This window comes from Dermacentor variabilis, chromosome 10 (genome assembly GCF_050947875.1).
Source record: "Dermacentor variabilis isolate Ectoservices chromosome 10, ASM5094787v1, whole genome shotgun sequence".
NCBI lineage: Eukaryota > Metazoa > Arthropoda > Arachnida > Ixodida > Ixodidae > Dermacentor > Dermacentor variabilis.
The window spans coordinates 15,451,295-15,458,613 of NC_134577.1; the positions used below are offsets into that span (position 1 = coordinate 15,451,295).

Genomic DNA, 7,319 nt, shown 5'->3' on the forward strand with positions numbered 1-7,319 from the left:
AGTAGAAATCACATTTCGTCAACCCTGTCAATGGCCCTCGCAATGCTTTGTTTTAATTAGACAGTCGGATTCCCCCGGTCCATGGCAGTTCTGAGTTGACTGTTTTCTGCCGGCTGAAGCAAAAACCTCATGCGCGAAGCCCACGGAAAACCACGGAAACAGCAGTGGCTTTCCCCGGGAAGGTCCCGACGATGGTCCGGCTCGGCCCCCACCGCTTTCTACGGTGGCGAGCTCCGCGCAATTCCAGTACAGTGCCGTTGCTGCTTCTGGATCCCAGCCCGACCGGCTGAGCCCTCAGAGCTAATCCTTTTCCCAAGGTTACAAATCCGTTTTGCCGACTTCCCTTAGCTACATTGGTCTATCGACTAGAGGCTGTTCACCTTGGAGACTTGCTGGCAATGTGGGTAACGTTCGGCACGAAAATCACACTCCTTCACTCGGATATTCAAAGGCCGGCAGGAGCGCACCGGACAGCGCAAGAGCCGCATTTCTCCACGGAGCCACCGTCCCCATCTCGTGGTTAGTGGGCTAGTGCCCTCAGTTGCTTCGCAGCGCCTGTTGGTGCGGTAGTATTCATCCATTCTAGGGACAACCATGTGGGAGTACACGAGTTGTGCAATAAATTTGCTTCTTTTTTAAATGTTTTCCATTTCACTTCCTCGGTACTTGGAAGAATTCGAAAAAATATTTGAATCGATTCGCACTCAGGCTGTAATATTCGAATTCTTTTCGCACCGAAAATTTTGCTTTTCGCATAGCACTACCGCTTACCCGGGCACTACGTACCCTATGTCGCATAACAAAAATTTTCTGGGCATTTACGTGCCAGACCCACGACGGGATCATGAGGCACGCCGTAGTGGGGCGCCTCAGCATAATTTTGACCACCAAGGGTTCTTTAGCGTGCACCCACATCACGGTACGTGTACGTTCTTGCACTTCGTTTCCCATCGAAATGCGGACACCGCTGCCGGCGATTTGATCCCGCGCCTTCGGGACTATAGTAGGAAAACGCCAAATCCACTACGCCACCAGGTCGGCTGATATGGTCCATAACCAGTGACTAAAGTTGGTGTAAAATAGGTTCACTAATGAGCAGAACATACACTCTGACCGAGAATGGCGCGAAAGAAGTTCATTGAGGAGCAGCACGTATCATCGCATAGCCAGTTACCCAAGTTGGTCTAAATGATGGTTTCGAACCCCCTTCTCACAGTACAGCAGCCTGATCGTCTACCCATTAGACTACGCACTACACTGTGAGCCAAGTCCGCGTGGAATAGGTTAGATTCGGATAAACCCACAAACCAGTATCGAGGCAAACATACCGCAAACCGAGTGAAGTTCAGAAGGAATTGCCACTTCAAGAATTAGAATCTACATAGCGGACGTCCGCGGCCATCGAGAGAGATGCCTTCGCGTTTGCCTGCGCGCGCGTGATAACGTGCTTGTTAATTCAGTTAGTAAGCGAATGTTCACAGCAGTTCATGCGACTAATAAAACGACTAACTTTCGTATAGAGTAGTGTGTGTGAAATAGTTTTATAGGGAACTGGCAGAGCCAAAGGTAATGGAAATATTACGACGCAACACGTCACGTCTTGGATGCGCTTACCCTGCTGGCCCGACTCGTACAGTGGGCCACCGTGCTGCCTCCCATGCTTGAGCCGGTGATGACGCACGAAAGGCCAGCATCGCCTTTGCCCGGCAGATGCGAGCACGACCCGAACACGCCGATATCTCGTGCCGTTCGTTCTCGGCACCAATGAAAAAGAAAAGACATCGCACGTGCATGTGAGAACCACGGCGAAAGGTTATAACGACGCGAAACCTTTAACTATTTTGTACACCTTCAGACAGCAATCTTAGTACAAGGCGAGAAACGCTTTCAGCCATATACTCGGTATACTGTCACAGTACCAGCGTGATCCCCTGCGAAAGTCATTGCCCTAGATGCTGCTCCCGAACCACTGGCCGTGCGCACATCAATAGCTTTTTTTTTTATTCACGTAACCTAAAGGCCCTTTTATAGGCATTACAATGGGACTGAAAAAAAAAGCAATGAATGAACGTTATACATAGCACCGCAAGTGATACAGAACAAAAGACTGAAAGATAAAAGTTAAGATCGTCGAATCCCTATTACGTATCAGTATGCGTCCCGCGCTCCTGTTTATTAACAAAAACATCGTAATTGTTATTCGCCATACTGATTGATGTCGTTCTTCAAAGATACTCACGCACATAAGCACGTAGTTGCAACAGCGAAGAGTACAGGTGGGTCCACTGTTGGAGAGAAGACGAGAGCGCGTGGCTCATGATCCACGCAGCATCAGGCACAGGAAGCGGCGAAAACCCAGCGCATACGCGACACGTCACATGCCGCGCGTCGTCTGTTTCCGCACTACCCCTTCGCTTCGCCAACGCGCAGCGTTCGCCCTCACCTCTCGAGCCGCGGTTGCGATGAACCTGATTTGAAGGATAAAAAAAATCGCTTGTCTTGACAGCCCGCTTTTCTGTAAGAAGCTTCGCGTTCGGACGTTATCGCGCGACAGACCGAAACACGCATTCATTTCGTGGATGGAGCGTGGCATATGACTCAACGAAACGACTTGCACTACAGTTTCTTTGCCGCACCGTTGTGCACGGCATGTTTCAGTGGTGCTTGGCTACGTCGTGCTGTCTGTCGAGTTGCTCAAAGGTGGGAAGCGCCGTGTACACCTAGCGTTCTTGAATCAAACTTCGAAGGCCTTAGGCCTTCGAAGATATAGCTTTACCGAAACGCGTGAAGTATTGTGGGGTAGACACTAACGTACAGAAGCAAACTGAGAATTCGTCGTAGCCGACGGTGTTGGGAACGTTTCCGTCTGCGGAATGCTCACTCGAGACGCAGCATAGCGACGTCATCCGACTTCTCCAAAAATACCGTGTAAAACATAGCTCTGCTGCTGCTTATTCGCATGCTACACCACTGCAGTAGAAGTGAGTATTTGTCTGCTCTCTGTCTCACGCGTCGCAGTACACGAAACGTTTATCTGTTACGCGTTGGGCTGCGTGGGCTCTTGACGTTACTGCAGTGCAGGGTGACTGCGTGCGAGGAAAGCGAAGGGGTGGCTCGGTAGCAGACGGCGCGCGGCACGCGCCGGCCCTGCGTCGTTTTGCGCATGGTTCTGGCCGCTTCCTGTACAAGGCGCTGCGCGGAACGTGAGCCAAGCGCTCGCGTATTCCCTCCGATAGTAGACGGAGCAGTACAGTCGCCATCTTTTTGAACGTGAACAAGGGAGCAAGTGACTTTCTGCACTACGGACGCAGTTATCCGGTGTCTCAACATCTGTGCCCTTACGCGACATCTTCCTTTCAAGCGCATCAAGTCAACGGAGCGCTCGCTTGTCGTCTGCTAGCCGTTATTTTCCTCGGCGGTGACCGCATTATGACTAAACAAAATTGGGATGCTTACAGGTAAGACTGTATTCCTACTCCTTAGCTTTACCCTAATTACTAAGCTCCCTGTCTTTCCATCTATTCATGCTTCCTCCTTAATTACCAGGAAATCGTTACCGAGTTACCTTTTGTTGTTTTCTCCAGGGTTCTTTTAGTCACACTATGCAGAAAAGCGAAGAAACGCAAACATCCAAACTTTTATTTTGTGCACTTTTCAAGAAATGTTGGAACACTGAGAAGCGACAGATGTAAATTGCAATTATTCGCTGCTTGATTTACTTTAGTATCTTGTCATATCTCCTTTCTCAGCAACAACTGCTGCCATTCCAGACAGTATTGAAGAATACAGGGCGGGCACAAGGCTACTTGCTCTAAGATGCTCCCACTCTTGGCAAACAGCTACCAACAACTCGTCCACAAGTCGCCGAATAAATCGGGTGTCGCACCATGGCTGCTCTCACGCGCCCCCAGATATTCTCGTAGATGTTGTCGGTGTCATTGGCAGGCCAGGAGAGCGCCCTCGATGGGGTGTGGAGGCCCGAGACCGTGCCTTGAACACCATGCCCCACACGTCCACGCAGGTGCGTCGGCTCGCGGCGACTACCTGCACATTGGCTGGCTCGCAACTGCATGCATGGAAATCATATTATATTTAGTCGTTCGCAGAAAATAAAGACCGGTCGGAAAAAGAACTCTTACCGTGTCCCTCTTGCTCGCCGCACTCGCACGCGTTGGTTTCGACGTGTTGAAAAAGTCGACTCGTCCGAAAAGATTACTTGACCCCAGTCATCGGAAGGCCACGAGCCGTTCGCTTCGGCAAATTGCACTCGAGACGGCTTGTTTCAAGCATGTGAAGACAGGATTTGGCGCAGCCACAGAACTTCGTTGTCCAACACTCCAGAGACGTCTACGTATAGTCACAGCCGGAGCGTCCACATCCAGCAGCTGTGCTGTCACACTGTGCATCCGCCTGATTTGGTGTTTGCATTTAGGAATAGCTTCGGAAGGGCGTAGAGCACGAGTGTAAAAATTGCACGAAATTAAAGTTGTGCACAAACACTGAATTTACTCAATGCATAAGGTCGCAATAAACTACACGTCACTATCAGTTGTATAGGATTTCAATATAAAGTTTCGCTTCAAGTAGATTCCAACGTGTGCCTTGGAGCTGCGTAAAATTTATCTTTCCGCAGAATTATTGGCTCGCGGCGTATCCCTGATCCGGCAAGTTTTCCACCGATGGTGCCGCAATAGAAACCAGCAAAAACATTGTAAAACGCAAAGTCGGCAAGAATCCTTAAATACACTTTTAGCAAGTTTTGAATGGAGTTTCGGAATATATATAACGAATAGGTTATGTTTTCATCCCGCCGACATCCAATTCGGCGACATGCTGCGCTATTGTGACAGCTGTCGTGCATTTGTCGAACTGTTGACACGCGTACATTTAGAGAGCAGGAAAAAGAACGCGTTTTACAGCGAAGAGGTACATATCGCATAGCTACTACACAATAAGTTCATTCAGCGTAATTACTACACTTCTAATTCTAACGCTTCTAACGGAAGAATTGCGCTCACCTTGTTCTTGGGAAGCGTAACTCGGCCCGGCTGTTCGTCCCCCCGTTGTTTTTCGAACCATGAGCGACGGTGAAGTCCTGCGTGCGCAAGCAGCCAGCATTCTTTCAGTCAAATTTTGACGCATTCGAAAAGGTTGCGGCCTCACGGCACAAGCCAAAATAATTCACGAAAACACGTGAATGCTCTTGCGCTCAGTCACATGCACCGACTAATGGCAAAATGACCACCAACGTTAAAACAGGCCGCGTTATCAGTGCCGACTACCTCGCCTTCTACTGCAGCAAAAGCAACGTTTAATTGCGAGGATATGGCCGAAGTCATACAGCGTGATAGGAAATAATTTTTTTTTTCAACCCAGCGACATGAAGTACAGTGGCGTGCTGCGCTGGACAAGCAATGGTATTGTATTTAACGGTTGATACGCCTACTTCGCGAGCAGTCAAAAGAAAGCGTTTTGCAGCAACAAAAATGAGGGCCGGGCATTCAGCATAGCAGCTACCCGAAATGTTGCTTGTGCTGAATTATTTCAGAACTTATTCAAGAATTAGCCTCACCTCTCGTCTGCGGGGAAACGTAGCTTGACCCTGCTATCCATTCCAGCGTTGTTCTAACCACGAGCCACGGGAATGTCCTACAAAAATGAGCAGCCAGCATTCTTTCGGTGACTCCGTGGTCCCTTCGAAAAAGCGACGTTAATTGCAGCTTGAGGCCAGAAGCCAAAGATACTCACGAAATCATGTGAGCACTCTTGAACGCAACCACACGCACCGACGTATGGCAAAATGGCAACATGGGTCAAAGAAAGTCCCGACATCGGTGCAGGCTACATCGCTTGCTATCGCGACGAAGGCAACGTTCAAATGCGCAGAACGGGTCGAAATCAAATGACGTGAAATAAACGGTAACAAAGACTCCGATTAGGATGATGTTAGCCGACCAACTTGCCGTTCTGATGCAGAAATTTCGATAGAAAGAAAGAGAGAGGAGGAAACAAACGGTTGCTGCCTGCGATTCTTTAGCTTCTGCTGACCTCGGGAGCACCAGCAGGAGAAACGTAGGCCTTATCTGAGTTTTTTTTTTTTTTTTTTTTTTTTTTTGCAGTACGTACGATCATCATCTTTGGGAAAGGAAACGCACGATTGCGTCGCAAACAGCCTCTGGGATCACATGCTATGCGGCGCCACGGCGAGGTGCGAAGTTCAAAACTCGATGAAGGCGCCGTTCCCTATTTAGGTTGCACCCTCGTAAGTTGGTGATAATTGATGGCTCGTTGTGCTTTTATTTAGGCAGTTCCTGTGTAATTCTTTATGACCATGCTTATACTAAGGTGTTATATTTTGCAATGGCATATTTATCAGTTGAACCTCAGCCGAACATCACTATGCATTTCTTTTTTTTTCTTTGCTGTTGATACTGCGAGACATTAAGGTGTCTGTTTGAGCATGTTGGTAAGACATGAGTGCAACCTTTTGCGCACAAGACGAGGACGAAGGAGAGGCTGAGCCACATGAGCGTAGACTTACAACATTGTTTTATATTGAAGTAAATGACCACATTTATAGCAGAATCTGTGACACATCACATGTGCGCCACCCGCAGAAAATACCTATCTCTACGCAAGATGGATAGCTCCTTGCTGGGAAGTGCGATGAACGGTTTTGACTCACAAGTGTCACCTTACCTGTCAATCAATTCCGCTTCGATGATTTCTCGGGTTAATTGATTACGATTTTTGCTGACAATTGAGCATGCATTATATACTGGTTTACATGTGACCGTATTTGTGGCGTCTGCCCTGATCACGCGTACAATTTCTACAGCGAGCATTCTATCTTTCAATGCTATCACAATGTAGCGATGCTCCTGTGGCCTGTCATTAAGGCATAGTCCGCTCTGACCAACATAGTTACACCCACAGTTCAAAGGCATATTATAAGCTATCAATCAATCTGCGCAAAGATCGCAGTTTATCGGGAGCGGGAAAACCACTTCTACATTAGCCCACTGGCCAATCCTTTTCGATCAATGCGATATGCCGTGGATATAAGGAATAACCGCGACTTTTGTAAAGCGTGGAAGACTGAGAGGCATTAGTTATCTGTGGTGAGATGCGCTTCAACAGGGCTTCAGCAACGCTAACGAGGACAAGTGTGGGTTATCCCGTGTTCATGAGGCGAAGTGCCTGATCAGAGAAGCTGTCAGCCATGAGCTCTGGGCAAGACTTGCCTGTCTAGTTCTTTAAGCAAGTCTTGCCCAGAGCTCACGGTCCCGCTCATCCACCTATCTTTGCCAATATCCACT

At 48.5% G+C, this 7,319-nt stretch overlaps 1 long non-coding RNA gene across 1 annotated transcript; it reads right to left on the reverse strand.

Moving 5' to 3' along the window:
• Positions 1-4,581: 4,581 nt before the first annotated feature.
• Positions 4,582-5,930, reverse strand: LOC142559444 (uncharacterized). Its single transcript, XR_012823113.1, has 3 exons — positions 5,749-5,930; positions 5,573-5,649; positions 4,582-5,095 (listed from the first exon to the last, which is right to left on the reverse strand). It is a non-coding gene; the product is annotated as an uncharacterized LOC142559444 (long non-coding RNA).
• Positions 5,931-7,319: the final 1,389 nt, after the last annotated feature.